Source organism: Ornithodoros turicata, chromosome 1, assembly GCF_037126465.1.
Source record: "Ornithodoros turicata isolate Travis chromosome 1, ASM3712646v1, whole genome shotgun sequence".
Classification (NCBI taxonomy): domain Eukaryota; kingdom Metazoa; phylum Arthropoda; class Arachnida; order Ixodida; family Argasidae; genus Ornithodoros; species Ornithodoros turicata.
This window is the reverse complement of record NC_088201.1, coordinates 100,238,743-100,251,591: the sequence shown is the minus strand read 5'-3', so window position 1 is coordinate 100,251,591 and position 12,849 is coordinate 100,238,743. Positions and strand designations below refer to the sequence as shown.

At 43.2% G+C, this 12,849-nt stretch overlaps 1 long non-coding RNA gene across 1 annotated transcript; it reads left to right on the top strand.

Moving 5' to 3' along the window:
• The first annotated feature begins 10,657 nt into the window (after positions 1–10,657).
• On the top strand, positions 10,658–12,224 carry LOC135367093 (uncharacterized). The gene is made up of 2 exons (XR_010414361.1): positions 10,658–10,739; positions 11,288–12,224. It is a non-coding gene; the product is annotated as an uncharacterized LOC135367093 (long non-coding RNA).
• Positions 12,225–12,849: the final 625 nt, after the last annotated feature.

The window sequence follows — 12,849 nt, the reverse complement described above, 5'->3', positions numbered from 1 at the left end:
GGGTCGCCATATACAGAAGGCTATTCAAGTGCATCTTTACAGGCTTGCAAGAGACAGCTGGAGAAGCTTTACGCCCTCTCTCTCTCTCCGCAGGCGGCGCTATCTCGAATATGGAGTGTGGTCAAGGGCCTATCTGCACCTGTCATTCAGCGGAACCCTTTCAGGTCGTTGTCTGTGGCCACCGCGCGCTCGGAAGTCGAGATTGCGGAGGAGTACTGTGTCCGCCTTACTGCAACGTCTGCGGCGGTGCCAGCTTTGCCACGTGACACCCCTCTAGCCCTCGAGTCGTCGGAAGATCAAGCCCTTGATGTTCCTTTTTTGCTAACAGATATCATGACTGCCATCCGAAACTCCCCTGTTCACACTTCTCCTGGACACGACCAAATTACGTACAAGCCGCTCCAGAACCTTCCTCCGATCGCTCATGAGATCCTATTGTCCACTTATAACGATAGTTGGCAGAGCGGCACTGTCCCACACGACTGGAAGTTGGCATTGGTCATTCCGCTGTTAAAGCCTGGCAAGTCTCCACACAATCTGAACGCGTTCCGACGAATAGGCCTTACTACAGGTTTCCCCATCCATTTTAGTCCAAGTGCCATCTGAACTAGTCCAAGGTGCCAACTGAAATAACCCGAGCGCCATTCAATTTAATCCGGGCGCCATCTGAAAAAATCCATGGTGTTTTTAAGCACTATAACCGTGTACTCACACGAGGTACATCCCCGCAAAATGTTCTACAGACATGTAGTGAAAGGAAAAGTAAAAAGCTGCTGACAGGACTTAAATTCTGCTGCGTCTTAGGTTGAGCATTCGCACGGCACCGAAATATCGAGTGTTAAAGCAGAATCATAGCAGACGACACCATTGGTCATGTTGTCTGCTACAGAATATCTTCTGACCATGGAGGTAAGAAACTAAGGAGATGCCCTAAGCGCCTCTCCCAATGCAAGCGAGCGTGCTGTGACCCGCGCATGGCATTGTGGTTAGTTGCCCACACACGTGACCCATAAACGTCACGGCAAGACGTCATAAAACATGGCGTCCTCCATGTCCGCGGCGTACCTTACCTGAATACAGACACGAGCTGCGGCCGAATAACTTGTTTTCGCTTTCATAACATCTTTGGAGTTAGAAGTTATCACACCCGTTGAAACACAAGATAGATCATCTCAGTGTGGAAGCAATGGATCACTAAATCGCTAGAAGACGTACGTACGTCATCGTGACATTGCCTGGCTTCTCTTCTGTTTTGCTCAACTTTTGATGTGATTTATCACGCGGCGAATGTTGAAACACCTCATAACCTTCAAAGTATTGTGCGAATGGACTTCTTGAAGGTAAGAGGTTTCCTGAAGATGAGGTTTGCTAAACTTCCAAGTCTCCGCGCAGACCGCCATAACGCCGAAACATGTGGGGATCACGTGACTGGGCAACTAGATGGGCGTGGTATTGCCAGGAGCGACCGCTAGAGGGGTCCCACGGCCCTCCGATCTTATAGCCCTCTCCTTAGTTTTTTACCTCCATGCTTCTGACTGAGCTGCAGGATATTCCACACGGTTAGAAGAGCACGAAAAGGTATGACTCCCATAGCAGACGACACCACTGGTGCTGTAGTCTGCTACAGAATATCTTCTGACTGAACTGCTAGATATTTCGCACAGCTAGAATAGCAAAAAAAGGCATGGCTCACCTGAGCTGCAAGATATTCCAAACGGTTAGAAAAGCACGAAATGCATGACTCACATGGCAGACGACACCATTGGTCCTGTCGTCTGCTACGGAATATCTTGTGACTAAGCTGCGGGATGTGCGGGATGTCTTTCCGTGCTGTTCAACCCCAGGAAATACCCGGCAGAGTCACAAGATATTCCTTCGCAGGCGACAGGAACACCGGTGTCGTCTTGTATGAGCATCATGCGTTTTCGCGTTCTGCTAACCGCGCGGAATGTCCTGCAGCTCGGTCAGAAGATATTCTGTAGCAGACGACAGCACCAGTGGTGTCGTCTGATGTGAGTGGTGGCTTTTCGTGTTCTAACCGTGCGAAATATCCAACAGTTCAGTCAGAAGATATTCTATAGCAGACGACAGCACCAGTGCCGTCGTTTGCTATACTTCCGCTCCAACTCCCAATAACCCAGTGTTGTGCAAATCTTCCACATAAGACACGGCACAACTTCAGTTCCATCATGATATACACAAAATTTCACAGGTGCATCATTTAGGCGCACTCAAGCAGCTCCTGGTCACGCTATGCCAGAACACCGTATGGGGTTAATGTGTAACATCACGAAAATTTTCTTGTGCTTTTCACATAGTCTTTTCTGTTTTCATAATTTCAACTCCAGGTCTTACGAGGCCTAAATGGCCATACAACAACAAAGTGATCTGCTATTACAACTGACGCCGCCTTCAAGGGAACCTGTCGGTGATGTCCAGCAGCTTATCGCACAACCATTCGGTCATGTTGAAGACGTCGAGCAGATTGAGAGCGCATTAACCCCTGCCCTGGAGAAACAATTTGTAAATTTTGGTCACCGTTTCAATTATGCCTGCACTCGACACTCCATCTTGGCAAATGCAACGCTTTAGAATAATCCAAGTGCAAGAGCTGACACTCCCAGATGGAGCTACACCTAAGGCCGCCGTTATGCAGATCCTGGAATACGTCATGACCGACCATGTCGCGGAAAAATAGAACTGGGAAGGCCGTGAGGGGAAGAATGTGTTCCGCGACCTTCGTCTGCCAAACATTATAATGCGTAATGTCACCTTACATGCAAGGGTGTGCTGATAGCTAAAAATGCACTAACGTTTTCAGGTGCTGTTCACGCGCGGAAACAGCTATCAATGTGCACAAACTACGGCCTACAAAAGGTTACAAAGGACTGTCTTCGTCACTCGGCCGACAGACTCAAGCGGGTTGCGGGTTAAACCTTTGCCATGCCTTTAGCTGTCACGACACAGTGCTTTAACCGTAAGCTTTTACTGCGTTTAGTGCTTCCTGGTTTCATTAATGCCAGTTACCACTGTGCTGAGGTTATGCTAGCTTATCATTGCTCATGGTCAATCCCTCCGCTCTCATTGAAAACGTTACTTAGCAACCATATCAAGACATGGTACAACTGTGTGCATTGATACGTGCTGAGTGAAGTTAAATTTAAGTAAGGAAGTGTTTAGAGTAGTGTTCAGTCATGCCGAGACTACGGGGTGGCGAAACTACAACATGGCCACCAGGGCAGCGACACCGTCGTTCCCGTATTTCTCCCCCGCGCGGCGCGTGTGCGGAGGGTTGTCCGCGCGCTTATCGGCGGGGGGAGGGCTGTGTGCGCGCTTACCCTCTCACATTTCTCAGCCTGGGCCGACTTGTTTCAACATTTTTGAGCCTTGGCAGGCTTCATTCGCATATTTTTTCCCGCGCCCGGGGGGCGGCGCTCGGGTGGAGGCTCTTACCGGTAGGCGGAGCGTGGCCGGAGGGCTGCGTGCGCGCTTACCCGCTCACATTTTTCATCCTGGGCCGACTTCTTTCGTCATTTTTCAATCTGTGCCGAATTCAATCGCAATTTTTTTCCAGCTACAGCAGGTGTGCAGTAGACTGTTTACGTGCAAAGGATAGCCATACACAAAAGTACAAGTGAAAATATATTTATTAAAGTCATTACTGTCATATAATAATAATTGGGTGTTTACGTCGCGAGACAACTGAGATCATGAGCGACGCCACAGCGGTCGGTCTGTGGATTGCTTTTGCCCACCTGAGGGTTCTTTAACGTGCGATGAAAGCTCATCACACGGCACCCCGTATTTAACGTCCCTCGCGGAAGACGGCATGTCTAAGCAACTTGTACCCTGCCACCAAGTTGCTGGCGTCCTCGGCCGGGTTCATTACTGTCAGGAATTACGTTATGACGCTATGTGAAGGAGAAAAACCTGGCAAAAAACCTGAAGCAGAAGAAACACAATACAATACATGTAACAAATATTATACTTATTACAGGTATGATGCAATAGCATTGAAGGGGTATCACACATGATACACAATATTTTTTTATTAGTGGTAATCACGCGTTTTCAATTAAGCAGAAGGGATAGCACATTTAATCAAAGAAGATATTTTTAATCAATATGATTACAATCAAAATTACAAGTTTTATTATAAAAAGTCTCACATTTTTCAGCCTGGGCAGACTTCTTTCGTCATTTTTCCGCCTGGGGCGACTTCATTCGTATTTTTTTTTACCAGCTACAACAGGTGTGCAGTAGGCTGTTTACATGCAAAAGATAGCCATACACAAAAGTACAAGTGAAAATATATTTATTAAAGCCATTAGTGCTGGGAATTGTAATGCCAATTGTGATGCCAGTCAGGTGAAGGAGAAAAACTGAGCCGAAAACCTTCACGACCTGAAACAGAAGAAACAAAATGCAAGACAGTACATGTAAAGAATATACATACTTTATTCACTATACCTAGCCATCTGATTCTGAAAGAAAACATAAAATCAACATTCATCACATTGCTTACTAGTTTAATATTCCAACATGACATAAATTTAATTAATCAGTTTCTTATGAAGTGAATAGCGCAGACATAAGCAAATAATTAGAATCAACACGATCAACACATAGCATTAATATAGAACCAATCCTCCAACATGTAGGGAAATAATAGCTACACAATATCATATCAAAACGAGAAACAGTCACCACATTTAATCAAAGAAGATATTCTTAATCAATACGATTACAATCAAAATTACAAGTTTTATTATAAAAATTCTGAGACGTGAGAACCTGATAGATGTAAGTAATTTCGAGCACAATAGCTAAATTTAATATTCCAACATGACACAAATAATCAGTTTCTTATGAAGTGAATAGCGCAGACATAAGGAAATAACTCGAATCAACACGATCAACACATAGCATTAATACAGAACCAATCCTCCAAAATGTAGGGAAGTAATAGCTACACAATGCCATATCAAAACGAGAAACGGTCAATACATTTAATCAAAGAAGATATTCTTAATCAATATGAATACAAACAAAATTACAAATTTTATTATAAAAAGTCTAATATTCCTATACGTGAGAACCATCAGTTCAATAGAAGGAAGTTCCGATAGTTGTATGTGAACAGCAGAGAACCTGGAAGACCATGGGACACAAATGACACGAACACAAAACGAAATAAGATCTATACCACTACATTGGTTAATCAAAACAACAAAGGAGCAGAATAATCTATCATTTTAACTACCATAAAATTATCCTCGTGACTTAATCTAGTCGAATCCCATACAATTTTCATTCTAAGAGACACTACAAACCTTACTTTGTTTTATGAATCCAACACAGAAAATATATTAAAAAATGAACTTCACCACATAGCACGCTCCTAGCCAACAATCAGCTCTAATAATATCTGCCCTGATTTGGTGAAGACGGGAGGCGTACACCTGTTTTGTGACAGTTATGAACATTTTCGAATGCAATAGGGAAGATAAGTTGATTATTCCAACATTACACAATTAATCAATTTCTTATTAAGTAAACAGCATAGACATACGGAAATAATGAGAAACAAAACGATCAACAGCTAATAGAGAACCAAAACCCATCACATAAACAAGAGGTACACAAAGGATTAATAACTGAAAAAGAATCCATCAAAACGATAAACATGCACGGATGAATAGCAGAGAAATACTCTAAACGGCGCATCTAGCCAACGTGTAAACAACATGCAGGAAAATAATTGAAAAAGAATCTATCAAAACGAGAAACATGCACGGATGAATAGCAGAGAAACACTTTGAACGGCACACCATCCACGCGTAAACAATAGGTACATGCAATGAAATAATGAGAAATACAATCAACAGCTAATAGAGAGCCAAACAAATGCACCAAAGCAAACAAGAGGTACACAAAAGAAAATAATTGAAAAACAATCTATCAAAACGATAAACATGTACGGTTGAATACCAGAGAAACGCTTTGAACGATGTATCTGCCAACATGTAAACAACACACAGGAAAATAATAGCGAAACAAACTATCAAACATTACAAATTGAAATGGAAATAATATATCTTTTGAACTATCATAAAATCAACTTTGCGACCTAACAATATAGAATTTTCATCCTACTCGGGCACTATAAACATTACTTTGACGGAGATATCCAACACACGCAGTACAGACAAGCTTTACACAGTACAACCAGTCTCGAGCACGGCGGGGTCACTCTCTCCCTCTATACAGCCCAAAGCGAAGAATCTGATGTCAATCTATGGGGTGGGGAAACCCTCTCTCTTTTTCACATTCTTTCCTCCAAAAGGAAATATTCTTAGGAGTGGTGTACAGAGACGAAATTTTTTATTGATCGCAAATAGACATTGGAATTATTCGATTCTCAAGAACACAATAAGAATTCTATCAAAAAACAATAGCACGCAAAAAATCTAAGGATAGACTTTTATGTCAGTGCAAGCTGGTTTTAGAGAAACATTATCTAAGCAAACGAGAAATATTATTGGCGCAAACAATACTCAACCAAAACGAGAAATGATGCATTTTAATGTATTTCAAATCTGACACAACGATTATACATACATTATTCTCAACTCACAAAATATAATCGAGTGAACATCTGAAGCAAAGAGAGAAAGTCAAGTTTACTAAGTGATAGAAACAATACTCATTCGAAACGAGAATCAAATTTAATTACATCGTTTTATGATAACTTTGCAATAGTAATTTCTACACGCAGAAGCCGCAAACAACTCATCTGAAATGCAAATTAATGTAAAAGTTTGCTACAGTGAAAATCAACGCACACAGCTCAAAAATACATTCCCATCTAGTAGAATATTTTTATTAATATCGATCGAGTGATCATCTGAAACAAAGTCAAAGCTGTAATTAATTTAGGCAAACATTTTCCTAACCACGCGCGCAAATACATAACAGAAACACGTGTTTTTCATTCAGGACCCACTAGTGGAAACGAAGTGAGAGAGGGAAGCTGAGTTCCCGTACACTTTAAGGTTACGCCCGCAGGGAGTAGGGGAATCCAACAATGGTCCTGGTATACAACGTATAGTTGAAAGCCATAAACTGACTCCCGCAAGTCAAGTTAGGGAAGGAGGGTCTCTAGCGCTGTCTTGTACATAGAATCATTGAAAGCACACGTTTTTTCCATACACATCACATCTTTTTGTAAATTGAATTTCATAATTCTAACGTCAGGTGGATACTAATAACATTCTAAACGCGATAACATAATAAATTTAGTAAATACAATTAGCACCGATATGACCTAATTAAGTGTCGAGGCACACTACAAATCAGAACAGACAATTGCTATACGTTGAAGAGATGGACGGATTTTGTACTCGTTACCATAGGTCATGGGAGGGCCTGATAAAAAGCTGCTCCGAAAAGGAGGAGCCTCGAAACGATTCAATTATCGCTGCATTTCGATACGTCCTAGACATGGTCGTATTCGGAGATATGGCGCAAATTATGGAATTCAAGATGCGAGAACTTGTATGCCGAATCTACTATAGTTATAAAAATATTTGCACGTCAACATCGGAAGGACCACTGGGATTGATGGTGGCGTTTTTGAGGTTTGCTAACGAAGAATTGAAATACACTAGACCAAACGTAATTGTAATCATTGCTATGGGCATTGCATTAATCAAGAAAGCAATCACATCAAATTATCATATACAAGCAGTCTATATCGCACGATTCATTACGGATTTGTTGAAATTACACCTAACGGTTGAAATGGAAAGTACATAAAAAATCTTATCACGTGATATATTCCACTACCACGGCAACCCATTTATTTTATTCTACCAGTCAACGATGTCGAATGAACAGCAGTTCAATATTGTCGTGCAAGGTCTGATGTATCATCACTTATTGAAACTCAACAAACATATCAATTGCGGAGGACCACCGGACGATTTTCATTTAATACTCTCTTGTACGCCATTCAAGAATCTTCATACAAAGTTTTACCCGTTTCCGGAAGAAAGCAACACGCTCGCGTGCGATGCCGCGTTAACGCGTCGGGCGCCGAATGGCGTTCGGTTTCGGAAGGGTGTCCCGGAAACGCTGCCCGGCGTGTTGCCGAAACGCATTCGACGACGCGGATGATCGTTTCTTCGAGTTTTAAGTAAATTTCGTTCGAAAAATATTCGTAACTTTTACTATCCGCGACATGGAGAATTCACATTACGTTATAGAGTATATATAAAATATCAATAGACTGAATTCAATTCTTCGTCACCGTGAAAGAGTTCTTAAAACTTTCGCGTATCAAAGTGAACCAGCTAAAGCTGTGAAATTATACTTTCTACAACTCAATTCGTAAATTGCGGCAGCAGTTCAAATTTTAATTAAACACTTACTGATGTGTGATATTCACCACTGCTCCGGAATGTGATCTGGTAAATTTTAGCAATTAATGTACAAACAAATATCTTGTATACAATGTGTGACTATATAGACATCTTTTTAATCTATATCATAAAAAATTGTAAGAAAGAGTGTACAGTTTTGAGTTTGAAAATTTAAACAAGAGCCTTTGGTGTTGGAGTTTGTGTTTGGATTCATTATGAGCTAAAATCTTCTAAAATTAAAGTATGTCCTTCTCATTTGTAGTGCCTCATATGCCGTGACATAATGAATAGACTCATAGTTTTTCAGTATGGCTAATGAAAAAACCTCGGGTACATTCTGTGAATTGGAGCTACGTTTATGTGTGCTGTTTTGGTTAAGTTTGCAAAAGAAATATTTACTTATTATAATTACGTATCTTATGCATGGTGCTCATCTTCATTGTATAGTGGTTAAACATTTCTGATGACAGTTGTGTGATTCGATTCTTCCAAAATCTTATTGGAACTGTGTGCCGCATGTTATGATGATTAGAATTGTAGACTCCGCCTGCGCATCATGCTTGTCTATCACTTGCATCGCGTCATATGATAATAGATGACTAGCTTATAATGATGACTAGCTTATCTTCTCTTATGTTCTACCTCCTCAGTTCCCACACCGTTGGGAAACCAGTCGGGCACTATCGCCCGTTCAGGAGCCGAAGCCCCCATTGCGTTCCCATTCTTTTCCCGAGGATTTGTGCTGCCGGGGCAGTTTGCAGCTGTCCCCGCGTTGCCATGGCATTTGCAACTTGCAGAAGGATATTGGGTTGAGTCATCCCCATAACCTCCCCTTTGCTGTCGAAATGCGGACGCTCTCCGCAAGCCGGGAATGTAGTCCGTGCTGTAACTGTGGGGTTTCCAAGAATGTGGCGCATAAACGGATATGTGGAACATAGGGTACGTGCTTTCTTTCCGCGAGTATCTAATGCAGTTTTTAAATAAACATGCACTCCTTCTCTATGTACGGCGTCAGCGACACTTTATTTTGAGACATGATCAGTGTGCAACGGGGAGTGTAACGGAAGCGCGCGTAATATATTTTTGGTCGGAGCTGTAATACGACCACGCGCGCCGATGACACACGACTTGAGATTTGTGATTGTGGGTGGGGTTGTCCTGCGTCTTTTAACTTGTCTCTGAGGATTGACATAGTTGCTACAAATGTTCTAGACGTTCCACTCTTTTGCCTGAGAACTGAAAGAAAATGTAGAGAATTCCCGCGGTCCCGAGTCACGTCTGACAGTCGTCCGCTCACGCTGGCGCGCTAGCACGCATAAAAGCAGAAGGTTTCTGCATCCTATCACGGACATTCCCGCAGGGCGACGTAACCACAGGGGTGACACAAACCCGCCATTGTTGTAACTACCCTCAAGCGGGTGCTTTTGGCAAAACCGCCGTCTTGTCCTGGTCGCACGTCATAGAAAACGTCATTTTGAGGTCATGTGGCTTCGTTTAGATGTCGTATTGCCGCTTACCGACATATTTCCGTCGTCATAACGCGAAGAGATGAACGTATTTTGCCAGCGTAAACTATGCGGTGCCCCTTCCGCAACATGGTAGCCATTTCTCCTTTATATATAGTTTAAGTACATCGCATCGGCTGAGTGAGTCTTAACGCGCGGTGGTCATCACATCTTTGGAAGTCGTCAACTGTACGAGGCCGTATGTGCAAAACTGCGCGTTTTACTGCGAGATTATCGGATAAAAATAATCACCATGATCGAAAGACATCCAAAACGTCGCGGAGAAACAACAAGCGCATTGTTTACAACCGGTTTTGCCGCCGATCGCGGGCGCCGGTCACGTGTACCTTCACGTTTGCTGTGAAGTGCGACCAAGACATGTCCAGGATGCATTGCATTCGCCCAGCACGCTTTCGTCTACGGAGCAATACATTGGATGCCTCTCCTATGGACGTCACCATTCTTATTGTTGCCAACAGAGATCACGGTATGCTCTGCAATTCGGTTATTTAATAACCGTGATGTGCTTTGTGGCGTAAATTCGCAGTATCCCATTTTAAACAAAGTGCAATCGGATGGTACACTTTATGAGAGGGCAGGGGGCACGAAGACCTTCCCTTTAATATTGATGCATGTGTAGCGTCTACCACCTCCAATGTGCAGTGCTGCCATCTGCGACCTTTCTGAGGATCCGCTCTAGACGGTGTGTTATCGTATCCTTGATTTCTTACCATATCTCCACTGGAAGAAGAAGTAGAAGAGTAACGCCATTCTGGATAACGGCGGCATCGTCAACGACGTTGAGTAGAACGTATGTTTCCTCATTCATTAGTTACTAGCTATTTCCAAACTAGAATTCGCTGTCATACAGCACATGACAAGAATAGTCATTTGAGGAAACATAGAGGTATTCAGAGGTACAGCGGCACAGCAGTGAACATGCCAAATTCAAAGTTCCTCCGAAGACTTTTCCTCTTGCTCTGCTCCGCAGTTACCGTCTACAACATGAAATACATATCCACTATGCGCATCAACAAGACTGACTTCAAGAGAAACAGCTATACAGAAGTGCTGCTAGCTTCCACGAGCATAGCAAAGTATACTGCTGCTACATTCGACCGTAACGAGGTGTGACATCGACTGGGTCGCTGTCACTTCCTCAGTTTATGTGTATTCTGCATATATTGATGATCGGTTCAAAAGCAACAATGTCCTGCGAATTATCGGAATACTACAGACGGACCTGCCCGTTATTTACACTTTCCATTGTCTCCTAAATGAAACATTACATATAGCAAACGTGGAGGACATCCAGGAGCACCATGGAATGCCATTCCATACAGTATTCTTCGTTTGCAGGACTCGAAAACCAATGCGTTCAACTCTGCGAAGCTTCACCTTCCTTGCGCGCACCTCAGGCGGACTTGCAAAGACAGCGACGATACGCATTGAGTCCCTACCTATCCAACGTCATAATGAACACGGCAGTGGGGTCGCTGTTTGTGTGAGACCATTCTTCGCAGGGAAGCCGACGAGCACGGAGTTCGCTCAGTTCCTTGCCTACTACGCAGTGCATGGTGTAAGGCATTTCACGTTTTACCACGAGTTGACGGCATCGGCGCACCTGAACTTGCTCATCACGCAGCTTCCAAATAAGTACGACGTCACCTTCCTGCCATGGACACTAGACGTGTGGGACATGGTCTGGGAAAGGGGGCAACTCGCTTTCATTCAGGACTGCATCTACAGACATATGGGACGGTTTGAATATGTCACCCTGGTGGACATAGACGAGTTCTTATTCCCTTTTCCAACGAAATCTGGTGAACGAGTGACTTTAGCTCAATTGGCGAATACTTTGCCTCCTCAAGGAACCTGTTTTCTTTTCCGACACGTGTTCTGGGCGGTTCCTAACGAGACTGTTAGAGGAAGACTTTTTCTTTTCGAGAGCACTAAGGCTGACACGCATGTATGGAGACCGAGACTGCGCAGCAAGTATCTGGTCAGGCCTCTAGGAGTCGTGGAATGCGGGATTCACGAGTGCAGACGGTTTGTAAACTTTGAAAGCAGCCAAATGGTTGTTGGAAACGCACTCTTGTATCACTACATCATGCCTAGTACTACGGTAAATTATACGAAGAATACCAACATGACGATCTGGAGGAAGGATGTGGAGGAGTCCGATGTAATGAAAGCATATCGTCGTTATTTTACGACGGATTTTTAATGAACTGTCGGCTACGATATGCCCCTATTTACCAGTTACGAATGTCATTATAATCCTGCAGTACAGTGATTCCTGGTATCTGTTTTCTCGCCATGGAGAACATCACGACAGTAGAATATTTGTACACATTTATGTGGCGCACTATTCAATCATTTGGGCGTATTAGCAAAGAGTGCGAACTTTCCGAAAACGACATGTTTTCCACAGCAAGCAAGGGGTAAGTTTTGCGCAAAAACAGCCCTTTAAACGTCACATTGTCCACTGCATTTTTTTTTTTCTAATGTGACCGGACACAGAAAAGAAGCCGAGCAACATTGGAGCAACAGACGCTCATGACGTCGCGTCGGGCGTCGCCAAGTGAGCTGGTCCTAAGGAGACCGAACTCGGCTGGAGAATGACAGCCAAATTCCTTGTATCAGTCTCGGCTGGGGCGCTCGCGTTCCCTCCGGTACTAGCTCCGCGAAATCTGCTGCTCGGCAATGCACCGTTTGTGTTCAAATACTCAACTAAAATGCGTTCAAAAGAAGTGTTGATTTAATAAATATCAACACGGTATCTCCAATAATGAATTAATATTTTCTGGTCAGCTACAGTCGTTTTCTGTATTTTCTGCTGCCTCGTATTCGTATCATAGGTGGAAGCTACCCCACAAGAAGGCAAAGGTTGTACTGAAAAGCCACACTTGAAGGGTATG